Source organism: Panthera pardus, unplaced genomic scaffold (genome assembly GCF_024362965.1).
Source record: "Panthera pardus isolate Hobbes unplaced genomic scaffold, ASM2436296v1 HiC_scaffold_24, whole genome shotgun sequence".
Taxonomy (NCBI): Eukaryota; Metazoa; Chordata; class Mammalia; order Carnivora; family Felidae; genus Panthera; species Panthera pardus.
Window position 1 is genome coordinate 45063286 of NW_026526810.1, and position 16387 is coordinate 45079672.

The window sequence follows — 16387 nt, forward strand, 5'->3', positions numbered from 1 at the left end:
AACCAGAGAGCAGGGAACAAGGAGGTTGGTCCAGAAGGTCCTCTCTATACACAGCTGCTCTCTCATCCAGCTGACTTCAGGCCTGGGAGTGGTGAAGGGTCCCTGTTGTGACTAGTGCCAGATTTCTGTCTTACTGAATTCCCTAAACCCACTCTGCGTCTTTGTAAATAGCCTCTTTATTAAAACTTCTTCAAACTGTTCATTTGAGTGTGTCCTCTGTTTCTTGTTGAAACCTTGGCTGATACAGTAATATTCCTTGGAATGCCCTGCTCTATGCTCATGGCCTATCCATGTGTTCTGCTTTTGAGACCTGGCTCAAATCCCAGCTCTGCAGGACCACAGAATGTCAGAGCTGACTGAAGCCTTAAAGAGCATCCAGTCCAGCAACATAGATGGTTTTTCTCCTACTTCCCCGGTCACTCCGTCTTGGTCTCTTTTGGCAATTCCTTTTCCTCCATCTTAACTATTGGCATATTCAGGTCCTGTTTTAGAACTTCTCTCCTACGAATCTCCCTGAGGGAACTCAACACCTCCAAAGTTTTAACTATAATCCATATCTTAAAGACCCCCAAATCCATATATTTGTCCTAGACTTTGTTCCTGAGGCCTAGGTCCAAATATTTCCAACTGCCAAGCCAACATCTTTCCTTGGCTGTCTCAAGCACCTCTGAGTACTCTCATCATTTGTCCTACCAAACAGCTTCTCCTCCTCTAGAATTTCCAGTTGGTGCCAAGAAACTAGGGAGCCATCTTTGACACTTTCTTTTTCTTGTCTTCTCCCCACCCATCCATCACCAAACCCTGTCCTTACCTGAACATGTTAGAATCCACCTATTTCACTTGTCTGCCCTGCCACATCCAGTCTTAACCCTTTGATCCTTTCTCCATACAAATGATCTTTTTAAAAAACTCTGCCTTATTGCTTAAAATTCTCCAATGGCTTCCCACTGCCTTGTGGATAAGGATCAAATTCAGAGTCTGGCCTCTGTCATCCTCATCAGCCTCATCCTGCACTGCACTCCCCATCCCCTCCTGGCTCCAGCCTCCTGGACTACCTCCAGTTCCTGGATCATGCCTTATGTTGCTCCCTCTGCTCAGAGCACTAGTTACCCCACCCCACTCTCAGTTAAATGCTGTCTTGTTCATCTTCTCGCCTCATGTAAGCTTCAATTTCTCCAGAAGGCCTTGTTCAGACACCAAGACAAGGTCGGGGTCACTTCCCTCTCCCATGGCATACACCCTTGATCACAGCTCTCCTTGACTTCATTACCACTGCTTGTTTTGCCTCTGTCTTCCTTGCTAATCTCTGTGAGGGTGGGAACTATACCAGTTTTGTTCAGTGTTATAATCCTGGCTCTCAACACAAGTCTTGACCCAGAGTAGGCATCCAACAAATGCAAATGAAGGAAGTGAGCTCAGAGAGGTGAAGTGACCCACTGGTCCAGAGTTCATTCCACTGCATGCCTCTACTCTGTGCCATGGAACTTTCTGAGACCACCTAAGACCACTGGAATCACTCCTCTTCCTAAATTCACACTATGTCACCAATTTGGTATTCATCCCTTGCTCTCTCATTATCTTTTCATGTTTGTCACATATATGGTTTTCTCTCCAACTCTTACCACAAACTCCCAGAGGACAGGGACAACATCATAATTCTTTATATTCCTAGGCTTCTCAAGCTCAGGTTTGTATATTCATTTAACAAATAAGTACTGAACGCTCACCTTTTTCAGATACCGCTGGGACAAGAGCACTGAACAAAACAAATGATATCCTGTGCTCCAACCAAGCTCACAGTTTGGCAGGGCAAGAGATGTTAATTAATTAGCTACAGTAACGTGTTAATACAATAGAATGGTACCCTTAAAACAAACCGCATACACTGCATTTAATGAAGGGGTATCAAAGCCAGAAGAGAGAAAAAATAGTGCATCCTCCTGGAGCACAACTTTGACTTAAAGATCTGGGGGGAAAGCTAGTTACTATCATTTAATAAAACACATAGGTATACTGCGGAGAAGAATGCAGGATTCACAGAATTGTAAAAGGCAAGTTGCAGATCTCTGGCTCATGACTGGCTGGCCTGCTTCAGCTCTGGCCTGGGCCCCACAAAGGCTCACATCTGGTCACTCCTCCCGTTGGCGATGCCACAGTGGAAAGTCTGCAAAGCGCTGCTTCAGCCTCCCCTCCGACACAGCGTCTGTCCCATGGCAAGCACTCCACGTGCAACAAGATAACGAATGTACACGCTGGAATGAAGCGAGTGCCAAGCAAGGCTTCCCAGAGTCCAGGTGGGCACGCACACCAAGTCAGTTAGGAGAACGGAAAACGGAGGAAGGACTAGAGCTGAAGGACAAATGACCTGGGTCTCCCAATCACTCTTCTATTACCCAAAGACACAAGCCCTGGGGAGGAAAACAAGGAGTGTGGCTTTCTTTGCTTCTTTGTCCACTACCTTATTTGTACAACAGCGGTATGAGAGGAAAAGCAGATACCACACCAAGCGCCCAGCCTCTGGCCCTGCCTACACACAAAGACTTGGAGCCAAAGCCAAAACAAGCAGTCCGATTTATTAAACCCCATCCAAACCAAAGGCGAATTTTTACAAAAGACTACACAAAAAAATACTCTCAAAAACACAGTGAAAAGTTTTTAAATGGGCAAAACTGTGCCGTTAAGTTACTTTGGAGTATACATCTCTAGGAAGGCTCATAGAAAGGACAGACGCCGCACTGGGAGAGGAGGGGGCCAGGGAGGGGGCTGGAGAAGGGGGACTCAGGCTTCAACTATACTGGTGATGATTTATTCCCAAGTAGGGGTGGGGAAGTGAGAAGTTGCTATTCTTTATTATAAATCTTCAATATTTCATAATAGTTTAAAAATAACCAGTGAACCAACATGCACAAGGGTCAAATCTACATTTTCTGACAGTAAATTAGAACAAAATCGGCCTATCAATGTATCTTCCAACAAGACATGAGTTATTCCTATATATTTAATTCCTTTCTAGCTGTAGGCAAATGCAAAAATGTGTACAAAACACATAGTCTGTGGGCACCTGGGTGGCTCAGTCAGTTAAGTGTCCGACTTCAGCTTGGGTCATAATCTCACAGTTTGTGGGTTGACGCCCCTCGTCTGGGCTCTGTGCTGACAGCTTAGAGCTTGGAGCCTGCTTCGGATTCTGTGTCTCCCTCTCCCTGCCCCTTGCCCACTCACGCTCTATCTCTGTCTCTCTCTCAAAAATAAATATTTTTTTTTAAAAAAAGCAATAACCACATAGCTTGTGTTTTAAAATCTAGCTATTTGAAGATGGCCCAGTCATGTCTATTTCTCTTTTCCTTCTTTTTCTTTCTTTCTTTTCTTTCTTTCTTAACAAGCAAATGGCTCCTGTCATATTCTGGGAAATACTTTCAGGGGATGAAGGACAGAGAATGCGGTAGGATGCGGAGGAATTTCAGGCAAAAAATAGACAAGGCAATTGAAGGGAACAAGCTGAAAGGGGAATGAGAAACAGATCTCACCAGACTGAAGACTTTGTCTCTGAGACTACGTGTTGTTAACTTCCCAAACTTGTCACACAAAATTTCCCATAGCTCAGATTGTGCTTGAAAACAGTCTCCTTTTAAGACCATGTGCCTACCGGTGAGCTACCCCCCTCCAGGTTCATAAGTCTTAAAGCAAGGGCCTTGGAGTCAACCAGCCCTGGGTGTGATGGCTACAGGTCTGTGTGCAAGAGAAGCTTTTCCAAGCCTCTGTTCTTTCCTCTGCAAGACAGGCAAAGAATAGTACTTATTTCAGAAGGTGGAGGTGACACTTAATAGGATAATGTGCGTAGCAGGCACGGTGCCTAGCACATGCAAGCCCTCAGTCAAAGCCATTTCATTTTTGCCCTTGGTCTGGGAATAGTCTTTTATTTGGGGTATTTGTTCCCTTTGTTATCTTTGTCAGGATCTGTTAAATATAGAGAGGCAGCAGCTTCTAAGAGTTCCAGGTCAGCGTTGCCAGGTGTAGCAAGCCACCATGTATAGCCTGGCCAAAGAAGGAGATAGGTTTCCACACGGGCAGACAGCAGCCAAGAAGCTTCCTGGCTGGGGCAGAAGCTCTTTAACATGGAAGTTTTAGACTCTCTCCACACTGCTACCTGGTTTGTAATTCTCTTGGCAGGTCCTGCTTCCTGCTGCTGCCTTATCCCTTTGGCCCGATTCTGTTTTCTAAGGAGCTTCTATTTCCTGACTTCTTGCACTGCACTTGGGTATATGTGCCTTTTTAGTTTTTAACTGCCTATTGGTTCTGGCCATATTCCCTTGCCTTGCCTTCAGGAATTAATGGCTTCTCACTTCCTGACTGACACTATGGGTTCTCTATTTTCTGTCTTTTGATTCACATGCCCTCCCAGCTTCTGCCTGCTTATGTAGTCTTTGACCTATTTTGTCTCTTACTCTGGCATCTGTATTCCAGCTAGGTTTTGATCAATGTTTTGTTATGACTTATAGGTACTATGTGCACCTCGACTCGTGACTGCTTATTAATATGATACACAAAATAATTAGCAAATGGTATGGAATGAGCACTGCCCAGTCAGAATGGTTGTCATTTCTAAATATCAGGGATGGCTGTCCCTGTACATACTGGCTGAACAGCAGCCCAGCTTACTAGACTCTAGACGCCTTCAACTGTCCTGATGAGAGGCCTCTCAGGGCCGGTGCCTCATATTTGCTCCCTACTCAACTCCAGGCTTGGCACAGCTGGCCTTGTACCCTGTTTCATGAGCTCCTATTACCCACCGTCCTAGAGCTGACCTTCTCATTAGCACTCTACCCAGCTTTCAATAGGGGAAACCTGGCAACCTACTTAAAGACATGGGGTAGCCTTGAGGCCAGAACAGGAGGGCAAAACATAAACGTAGAAGTATGTATATTCCAGGTATAGCAAAAGTATCTTTGCAGCAAAAGGCTCTGTATAAAATTGTGTTGTTTCTTAAGAGTTAATTCTGTTTTCCTGCATGGACGACAGGAAGTCTCTTCTGCACATGCCTTCTATGAGCCTCTTTGAACCACTCACTTATGGTCTATAAGAAACAATTTGGTTGTATGTAATTTACCAATAAAGGGAATGAGAGGAAACCCTCTCATTTGACAGAACAACTTCTGTTCTATCAAAAGGCTGGATCTGTTCTTTCCTCAACACTCCCCTAACTCAAAATAAAAACAACCCCTGGAACTTCCTTCTATACGGACACAAATCTTGAATGTAGAGAGGAAAGAACGGTGCTTTCAGGATGGTTCTTGAGTAGGGCTAGAATTTCAAAGGTTTGGGAATTATCAATACTTTGAGGTTGGAGTTAGGGGATGTAGTATCATCAGAATAAATGATTGATAGGAACCAAGAAAAACCAAAAAAGGGGACTTCCCCTGAGCCTACGCACACCTCCAACAGGATTTTAATCTTGGAAACTCAAAGGCACGGATTCACTGCGGCTAGGTATCACTAACCGCACAGTTCCCCACAATCCTTTCTCTTTATTGACTTTCTAATTTTATTAATCTCTCCCACTTTTTTAATTTAAAAAGTTCAAACTTACAGAAAGTATAAAAGAACAGTATAATAAATACCAGGATACCATTTTCTTAGATGCACTGCCATCATTTTGCTACACTCCTGAGCTTCCTCCCTCACCCTTACACTTTTCACTTTTTGCCCTTGAATTAGCTCAAAGTTGCACATTTCCTCTGATACCTGTACTTCAAACAACTAAGGACAGTGTCTTACATAACCATAGTACCACTACTGCACCTAAGAAAATGAAAAGTAATTCCATAATATTATTTAATATGCAGCCCATGTTAAGTTAAAATTCTTCCAGTTGTCTCCAAGTCATCTTTTATAGCTTTTTTTTTTTCTGATCTAGGATCCAAAGTTCACAAATGTCAAGTGGTTGTTACATCACTTGAGTATTGTAATCTGCAATACTCCCTGTTCTCCCAACAGTCACTTTTCCAGTCTTTATGGAACACCGCATAGGTGAAATCATGACGTTATTGCATCCCCACAGGAGACTCATAATAGGTGCTGGTGTGCTTGAGCACTAGGCTGAGGTGGTAACCTCCTCATTTTTCCATTGGATGGCCACTGTTTCTCTAGGTAATTTGTGGTGAGATAATCCTATTCTCTAACAACCTCTCAAAGGTTCTGAACCCCTGGAGGAGTCCTTGCCTGAATCAGTTATGGAAGAGTTTGCACAGCGCTGGTTTTCTGGTTCTCTTATTCCCTTTGTTGTGTATTATTCAAACAATGACCCATCAGTCCTTGTCCTCTCTTTCCTCAGTGCTTTTGCTCTCTGGTTACTTCTTACTGGGGCTCCCCCCCCCCCCCCCACCTCCTTGTTGACCACATTTAACCAGCCTTGCAAGACCTTCTCCCTTTACCCGCAGATCTCATGACTTCGTCTTCAGCAAATTAAAAACAAAAGCAAAGAAACACAAGTTGCCTACCAATTTACAGTAATTTACAAACATTAAAGTGGCTGCGGTACATATTTATTGGGTTCGACTGAAGAGAGTAGAGAGAGGAAATCAGTTTTATTATTTTTTTTAAATTGGATTCCTAAGCCCTGAAAAAAAATCTTTCCTCTTCACTAGGGTAAAGTCACTTGTTCTGTCACAATCAGGCTTTTTGTAATGGTGTTGAACAGAAGCGACCTCATCCCTTCAGTTCCCTCATAGGAGCATCTAGGAAGAACAGATGTTTGGAAATGATGGGCCCAAACGCCCCATTTTACACGGAGAAAGAGACTCAGAGAGGTGAAGGGGCTTGCTCAGCTCCTTAATGGTACAGCTAGGACAGGAACCCAGATTAAAAAATACCTCCTGCGATGTTCTTTTTCATTCCCTTCCCAAGTGCCTTGTGATTCGGCCGTTTAATGGGTAAGATGAAGCCGCTGCATTCACGGCCTCCTTCATTGCTAATTTGCATTTTGCCTGCATCACCTTCCCACCTTTGAATGCTTTAAGTAAAAATTCCCATTAGAAGCCTTTTATTAATATTATTATTTTAAAATCAATCTTCCTTTCTGCAGATCAGCAGGGAAAATTTAGGAAGACTCAGGGAGCACATGCTATCACTACTTTAACCAGGAAAAAAAAATGGTCTTGAGGACCTGCAGCATCAGGCCGCTCCGATTGCCGCTTTCTCGGAGGCTGAAACGCCCGGCGGGTGACAGCTCCAGGGATCTTAAAAAAAGATGCCAGCTAGAATCCACCCTTCCCCATCTCCCGCTTTAACGATGCAGTGACAGGCACAACGCTCCAGGAGCTTGTCTAACGTTCACCGGAGAGAAGAAAGTGGGGAACAAAGCCCAGCTTGGAAAAACCCAGCCCCGCAGCGCGAAGACGGGAGACCGCGCCCTCACTGCAGCGGCCCGCCGGGCTGCCGAGGCTGCGGAGCCGCAGTGCGGAGCGTGGGACCCACACCCCGGCGGGCGCCTCCGGCCCGCGCCGCCCCGCGCCGCCCCGCACTACCCGCCCGGCCGCGGAGGCTAGAAGCGGCCCGGGTTCCGCGCGCCCGCCCAGCCGAGCGCGGACGCAGCGGAGCATCCTCAAACCCCGCGGGGAGGGCGCGGCCGCCCACGCGCTGTGGGCCGGGGTCTGCAGACCACGCCTGGCCCCGGCCGGCCCTCACCCCCGCAGCGCGCTCACCCTTCCGTGCGCCCATCCCGGAGCCGGCGGTGCGGGCCGTAAGTCCGTCTGCCCCGAGGTAGCGGGGCCGACCGTGCAGGGGCGGCGCCGTGGCCCGGGCGAGCGCGGCGATCAACAGGCGGCTCCCGGCCGGGCGCAGCGCTGGGGCGCGCGGCGGCAGCGGAGCAGCCTGGGAAGCGTAGTTCGAGGCGGCGCGCCGCGGCCGCGCGGAGGCGGGACCACCCTGCCGGGTCCTCCCCTGCAGGTGTCCTCTCCCGGAATCTACGTCCGAACCCCGTCCCAGCTCCGCAGGCGCCGAGGACCTCAGCCTTGGGAGAAAGCTGTGCAGCCTCTTTTGAGAAGCTCGGGGCTACGGATAGGGTGGGTGGCAAAGGCTTTTCAAGCCTGTGAGGAGCAGTTGGGTGAGTGAGCATCTTTACGCGAAAGCATGAGTTTTTACAGGCTTTACTGGGGCCTAGGGCGGGGACCCGGGAAGGAGGAGTAGCTAGGGTAGATGCCTGCAGGGACGGCTTAAGGTAAGACAGGTGGGGTTTAGCAAGGCTGATTTAAAGTTTTGGGGTTAGGTTGTTGGAGAGCCCATGCAGGCGCAGTGGCTTTTACTAGATGTGAGACTAGAAACTCTGCCTATCGAGTCTTGGCAACCTCATCTGTAAAATAGGCTTAAAATCTAAACAGGTATTGTGAGGACTAAACCCATATTAGGTGCGTGTACGAAAGCACCTCTGTTAGGCACTTAACACACCCGTAATAAAGGTCCCTTCCTTGGGGGTCACAGGGGTTCCCGGGCACACTTCTTGCCTGGAAAGTCCTACCTACAATACTAAGTTAAAAACAGGTGAGCCTCATTGGGCTGGGTAAATGTTAAAACCCGCTCAGCTTGTTATTGTCAGCCTTTTAGCCCGTTAACTTCCTCCCGGAACGTACTGAAAAGTGCTGTCTGCCAGGTTCTCGGGCGCTACAAAAATAGAGAAAATACAGTCTTGTCTCTGAAGCATGAAAGTCGGGTGGGGTGGGGTGACATAGGACAAAGACAGAAATTACTCAAATATATGGCATAATGGGGTTATCTTCCAGAAGCTTTCTCTACTTAGATGTGCTGTCTCTCCTTTTTGAATGCTTTTTGCATACTTCTACTGCAACTCTTGTATATAGCGTTTATCTCAACTGTAAAAGTATGTTGAGTTTTGTAAGTGGCTGCTATGCAGTATTTTACATTATGATGAGATTTGCATCTTAGGGATGTGGTGGAAGGGAAATAAACCAAAGGGATGGATGCAGCATTGCTGGTGTAATCTGCCTGAAATAGGCAAAGGGTGAATCGAGGTGAAACAGCATCATGATCTAGCATGACTTGTGCAGTTATCATGTGGAAAAAAGAAAAAACCAAAACCCCCCCAAAACAAAAAACCCCAAAACCAAACCACCAAAAAACAAAACCACAGAGGAAATTCCATATTTGAAAATAATAACACAACTTTGCATTTGTGAAAATACTTCCCTACTCAATGTTCTTACTTGATTTTGGCAACAATCTGTGAGATACAGAATGAGGATTTTCCCCCGATTTCTTAGAGGCACAGAGAAGTGATATGACTTACTCAAGGTCACCTGGTAGATCATTAAGCCTATCTTCTCTCCTTCCACCCTGCCCCCGAAGAGGGTTAGCCCTGTCTTTCCTTTGTACATTTCAAAATAGGGCCATGCCTTCCTCCAGAAGGTGGGCTGAATCAGAAAACAAAGTTAATTCTCTAAGGCTCTTGGAACTAGCATGATGAACATTGGCATACAGGGGATACTGACTGAGAGACCAGTGGGATTTCCACTATCAACTAATGGACTAATGGACTGCCTCCTCACCAGAATGACACATCTGATCTGGAAAGAGTGAAATGAAATGGAGGCATGACCAAATCAGCTGAAATCATGTTCCCAAGTTTTCTTGTCATTTGTTATTCCACATATCCTATGTGACATGATATCTTTGACTTTTTTATGTTGTGCATTTATCATAAGTCATAGCCTCTGTTAAATAAGAACAGGACTACTTACAGATCAAGCCAACAGTTTCCCCAGAGAAAGTTGATGATAGGCATAAGCTGAAAATAATAAAACAGTTTTATTCAGATTGGAAGAAACAGTAGAAAAGGTTCGATATATGAAAGATACTCAGTGATGTACCATCTTTCTCTTTTGGTTTCTTGTGGTTCCCCACAAGGAAAACGTCTGCGTGTGATAAAATGAATGGAGCATTACTTCAGATGACGACTGTGACAGGAAGCAGGCATAGGAATGGTTTCTTAAGTTAAAGTCATAGTTGGCAGCCAAAGCAAAGATATTAGAGCTCTGTGACAGTCCCAGAGCCATGCACCAGCTCCAGGAGGATGCTGACACCAAATTAAAGACAGTAAGTTGTGAAAAAGAACTTCTAATCAATCTCTGTACCATGAGGGCTAGAAGCTAGTAGATGTTAATGGATGGGGCAGAAAGGTACAACAATGAACCTTTCTATTTTTAATGTTGAAACTTAATGGAAAGATATGATCAGTTCTAGTTTGTTTAGTTCTTTAAATCTAATATCTACATCTAAAACTTTTTAAGGGAAAAATGGATGTCAGTCATACCTATGACTTATCAGCTGAAACCCATCATCATTTTTGGACCATATCTTGTAGGTTTAACTTTCAACTTGCTTTTTAGAAAATGCAAATGTAAAATTGAAACAGGTAGAGCTGGAAGGGACCTTACATATAATCTTATCTAATGTTTTTGTGTAGGTGAGGAAGCTGATATGTCAACAGTAAATGTCACTTGACACAAAGTAAAAAAATGTGGCAGTTATAATGAAATATTTTCATTATTCACAATGCAATATGTAGTATACCTCATTAGGAACATATAGCAGATACTCAACATCCATTCACGTCTCTTCCTTCTTTACAGAAGTCTGTATAGGTGTGTTTACCTATTAGGGAAGGTGACCCTATTACCATCTCAGAGGTACACTCCTAAACTATCATGGGCAAGATCCTTTTGACTGGCCAGTGAGAGGTTGGGGTGGGCATGCAAACCAGTTCTGGTATGTGAGACCTGAGGAGAGGTCTGTGAAAGCCTTCTGGGAAAGATTTTCTTGCTCTTCAACAGAGACATACAGGGAAACATGCCACCATCTCCACTGATGTTGTTGCATCTGGCCGTGTTATCTGAAAGTGGCCCTTTAGGAAGCCAGCACACCGATGATGGCACAGTAAAGAGTCAGAATGACCCTGGGTCTGTGATGTTGTTGTTTAGTCAGTAAATCAATCAGAACTGGTGCTGCCCCGCTTGTAGATTTCCTGTTATATGAGATAATATCCGTATTGATGAGTCAGTTTGAGATGGATTTTTCTGTTACTTCAAGCTGAAACCATCCTACATGTTACAAATGAAAGGTAAAAGTGAATTCTTTGAATGGACTGAAGGTCTGCTTCTCAGAGTTAATAAAAGCAAACAACAACTACAGCCGCAGGCAAAAGATGGGGATATTATCACATAATGGATAGAAGTATGGGTTATAACATCAGACAGACCTGGCTTTGAACCCAAATATTTACTGCCTGGTTGACTGTGATCAATTTTTTTAAACCTCTCTAAGCTTCATTTTCTTTATCTCTAGACTGGGGACAATAATACATACCACACTAGGTTGTTATACAGATTAAATAGGATAATTTGTGTCAAGGATGCTACAAAGGACATGGTGCTTAGTAAGCACTGCAGGAGTGGCAACTATGTTGATGCACTATGAATTAATTCACATTTATAGTGTACCTGGCAGCAGGCATCTAGAAGTGAATCACTATATAATAGTGACCATGTTAAATGACATCACAGGAATGCAATCAGCAAAATCCAGAATGTGGGAAACTCTACACGACAACCCACTTCTTCAATAATTGCAAGAAAAATAAAAGAGGGAGAGTTTATGGATACACAGAAACATAAGAGACAAATAATGAAATACAATGCGTGGTACATCTTGATTTGCACAAAGCAGCTGTCTAAAACATCACATTTATGAGAGAACTGAGGGACATTAGAATATAGGATATTTGATTATATTAAGATATTTTAAATTTTTTAGATGTGATAATGGTACCATATTGTTTTTAAAGAGTCCTTATCTTTTGGAAAGATACTACTGGATATTAGTGAAAAAATACTGAATATTTGAAGAAGAAATAATATCTGGGTACTTTAAAAATAATCCAGTGTGGGAGTGGTAGTAGGGTGGCAGCATCAGGGTATAGATGAAACAAGATTGGCCATGAGTTGATAATGATTGAAGCTGGGTGATGCACCCATTCTCTCTACATTTTTCAAAACAGCTTCATTGAGATATATTTAATTTATGATAAATTCACCTTTTTAAAGTATACAATTTGATGGTTTTTAGTACATACACAGAGTTAATTATCACCCAATCTGACTTTAGAACATTTTCAAAATCCCCCCCAAAAACCCCATGCACATTAGCTGACATTATTCCCCCTCCCCCCATAATGCCAGACCCTGGAAACTGCTAATCTATTTTGCCTTCTCTGGATTTGCTTGTTCTGGACTTTTCACATAAATGAGATATGTGGTGTTTTGTGACTCCTTCTTTCACTTAGCATAATGGTTTCATGGTTCATCCATGTTGTAACATATACCAGTACCTTATTTTTTTTTATGGCCAAATAACATCCTACTCTATGGATGTGCCACATTTTCTTTATTTGTCAGTTGATGGACATTTAGGTTGATTCCACATTTTGGATATTATGGATAATGCTGCTATGCATATCTGTGTACATTTTGTATAGACATGTTTTCATTTCTCTTGGGTATATACGTATGTATAGAATTGGTAGGTCATGTGGTAAGTTTATTTTTAGCATTTTGAGGAACAGCCAAACTGTTTTCCAAAGCAGCTGAACCATTTGACATTTTTACCAGTAATGTATGAGGGTTCCAATTTCTCCATATCTTTGCCATCACTTGCTAATGTCTGTCTTTTTTGTTTTTATTATAGCCATTCCAGTGAATGTGAAGTAGTAGCCCATTGTGATTTTGATGTGCATTTCTCTAATGACTAATGATAAGCATTTTTTTAATGTGCTTATTGGCCATTTTTATATCTCCTTTGGAGATATTTCTATTCAAATCCTTTGCATTTTTTTCCAGGTGTACAACATAGTGATTTGACAATCCTATACATTATGAAATGTTCACCACAAATTTAGTTATCATCTGTTGCCATACAAAGATATTACAATATTATTGACTATATTCCCTATGTTGTACTTTCATCCTGTGACTTACTTATTTTATAACCAGATGCTTGTACCTTGTAATTCTCTTTACCTGTTTCATCTATCCCCTGACACCTCTCTTCTCTGGCAAACATCAGTTCTTTGAATTTATGAGTTTGTTTCTGTTTGTTTTGTGTTTTAGATTTCACATGTGAGTGAGATCATATAGTATTTCTCTTTCTCTGACTTATTTTACTTGTCACACTACTCTCTAGGTCTACCCGTGTTATTGTGAATGGCAAGATTTCATTCTTTTTATGGCTGAGTAATATTCCATTGTGTATATACACCACATCTCCTTTATCCATTCACTATTGATGGATACCTAGGTTGCTTCCATATCTTGACTCATGTAGATAATGCTGCAATAAACATAGGGGTGAATATTATTTTTGTACTAGTATTTTTGTTTCCTTTGAGTAAATACCTAGTAGTGGAATTACTGGATTTTGTGGTATTTCTATTTTTAATTTTTTGAGGAACCTCCATGTACTGTTTTCCATAGAGGCTGCACCAATTTATATTCCCACCAACAGTGCATAAGTTTTCCCTTTTCTCCACATCCTTGGCAACACTTGTTTTTTCTTGTCTTTTTGATACTAGCCATTCTGACTAGTGTGAGGTGCTCCTTGTGGTTTTGATTTGTCTTTCCCTGATGACTAGTGATGTTAAGCATCTTTCCACGTGTCTGTCGGTCATCTATATGTCTTCTTTTTTTTTTTAATTTTTTTAATGTTTATTTATTTTTGAGACAGAGAGAGACAGAGCATGAATGGGGGAGGGTCAGAGAGAGAGAGACACAGAATCCGAAACAGGCTCCAGGCCCTGAGCTGTCAGCACAGAGCCCGACGCGGGGCTCGAACTCACGGACCGCGAGATCATGACCTGAGCCGAAGTTGGCTGCTTAACCGACTGAGCCACCCAGGCGCCCCTGTATGTCTTCTTTAGAAAAATGTCTCTTTGGGTCCTCTGCCCATTTTTAAATTGAATTGTTTTTTTAGTGTTGAGTTGTAGAAGTTCTATATGTTCTTTGAATACTAGCTCATTATTGGATATAGCATTTACAAATATCTTCTCCCATTCAGAAAGTTGTGTTTTCATTTTGTTGATGGTTTGCTGTGCAAAAGTTTTTTAGTATGATGTAGTCTCAATTGTTTGTTTTTGCTTTTGTTTGCCTTGCCTAAGGAGATGGATCCAGAAAAATATTGCTAAGGCTAATGTCTGAGAGTTTATTGCCTATTTTTCTTATAGGAGTCTTATGGTTTCAGGTCTTAAATTTAGGTCTTTAATCCATTTTGAGTTTATTTTTGAGCATGCTGTAAGAAAGTGGCCCAGTTTTATTCTTTTGCATGTAGCTGTCTGGTTTTCCCAACACCATTTATTGAAGAGATTTTTTTTCTCCAAGTGTACTTGCCTCCTTTGTCCTAGACTAGTTGGCCTTATAAATATGGGTTTATTTCTGGGCTTTCAATTCTATTCCATTGATCAATGTGTCTATTCTTGTGTCAATACTGCACTGTTTTGATTACAATAGCTTTGTAGTACAGTTTGAAATCTGGGATTATAGATACCTCCCTCCAGCTTTGCCTTTCTCAAGATTGCTTTGGCTATTGGGAATCTTTTGTGGTTCCATAAATATTTTAGGATTTTTTTGTTCTAGTTCTGTGCAAAATACTATGAATATTTTGATAGAGATTACATCAAATCTGTAGATTACTTTGGGCAGTATAAACGTTTTAAAAATATTATTTCTTCCAATCCATGAGCATAACATATCTTTCTATTTATTTGTATCATCTTCACCTTCTTCCTTCAATGTGTTATAGTTTTCAGAGTGCAGGCCTTTCACCTCCTTGGTTAAATTTATTTCTAGGTATTCTATTCTTTATGATGCAGTTGTAAATGGGATTATTTTCTTAATGTCTCTTTTTAATTGGGTTGTCTTCTCATTGTTGATCTGTAAAAGTTTTTTTTTTTAATATGTTCTGGTTATATATCTTTTATCAGACAGGTGATTTGCATATATTTTCTCCCATTCTGTGGATTGTTCTTTTTTTTCACTTTCTTGATGGTATCTTTTCATAAGTACCCTTTATCAGTTTGAGGTTTCTGCCTATTCCTACTTTGTTTGATAGTTTTATCATGAAAGGGTGTTGGATTTCACCAAATTTTTTTCCTGTATCCATAAAGATGATCATGTGGGGTTTTCCCTTTGTTTTATTAATATGGTATATTATATTGATATTTCAGATGTTCAATGAACTTTCTTAGGTTAAATCCCATCTGGCCATGGTATATAATCCTTTTTACATGTTGATGGATTTGATTTGCTAATATTTTGCAGAGAATTTTTACCTCCATATTTATGAGAAATGTTGGTCTGTAGTTTTCTTTTGATGTCTTTAATTAGTTTCGGTATCAGAGTAATATTGGCCCTATAGAATGACTTAGAAAGTATTCCCTCTTATTTTTTGGAAGTATTTGTGAAGAATTGGTATTAATTCTTTAAATGTTAAGTAGAATTAACTCATGAAGCCTTTCGGCCTTGGCTTTTCTCTGTTGGAAATTTCAAAATTACTAATTCAGTCTCTTTGCTTTTTCTACATATATTCGGAATATGTAGGGACACCTGGGTGGTTCAGTTGGTTGGGGGTCTGGCTCTTGATTTTGGCTCAGGTCATTGTCTCGTGTTTCGTGGGTTTGAGCCCTACATTGGGTTGTGCACTGAGAGTGTAGAACCTCTCTCACTCTCTCTCTGCCCCTCCTCTGCTTGCATGCACACTCTCTCTCAAAATTAATAACCTTAAAAAAAAGAATATGTATATCTTCTTGAGTCAGTTTCATTAGTTTATGTCTTCCTAGGAATTTGTCCATTTCATCTAAGTTATCTAATTTATTGGCATATAATTCTTCATAGTATTTATTATCTTTTTTATTTCTGTAAAGTCAATGGTGATGTCCCCTCTTGTACTCCTAATTTTAGTATGTGACTCTTTTCTCTTTTTCTGTTGGTCAGTCTAGCTAAAGATTTGTCAATTTTGTTGATCTTTTCAAAGAACCAACTTTTTTCCCCCTTTTCTCTATTGTTTTTCTAGTCTCCATTTAATTTATTTCTACTATAGTCTTTATTAGTTTTATCATGGCCTAGATGGTTTCCCTGTGAATTCTACCAAGCATTTGAGAAAGAAATGATACCAATTCTCTGTGTGTCTTCCAGAAAATGGAAGCACAGAGAATACTTCCTTATTCATTCTGTTAGGCCAGTATTACCCTAATAACAAAACCAAAGACATTACAAGAAAAGAATTACAGACCGATATCTTTCATAAAAATAGAGGCAAAAGTCTTCAACAAAATATT

The 16387-nt window shown here is 41.8% G+C and overlaps 2 protein-coding genes across 3 annotated transcripts in view; one reads left to right on the forward strand and one right to left on the reverse strand.

Moving 5' to 3' along the window:
- Window positions 1-7811, reverse strand: part of TMOD2 (tropomodulin 2) — a 46590-nt gene extending 38779 nt beyond the window's left edge. Inside the window, exon 1 of the mRNA XM_019442112.2 lies at window positions 7698-7811. The gene's annotated coding sequence lies outside the window, so the exon portion shown is untranslated. The remainder of the gene's footprint in view (window positions 1-7697) is intronic.
- Window positions 7812-7986: 175 nt separating this feature from the next.
- The window catches only part of LYSMD2 (LysM domain containing 2), a 34902-nt gene continuing 26501 nt past the window's right edge, over window positions 7987-16387 (forward strand). The window contains exon 1 of one of the 2 annotated variants that reach the window (XM_019442118.2): window positions 7987-8098. The gene's annotated coding sequence lies outside the window, so the exon portion shown is untranslated. The remainder of the gene's footprint in view (window positions 8099-16387) is intronic. The other variant, XM_019442115.2, reaches the window with a different exon arrangement.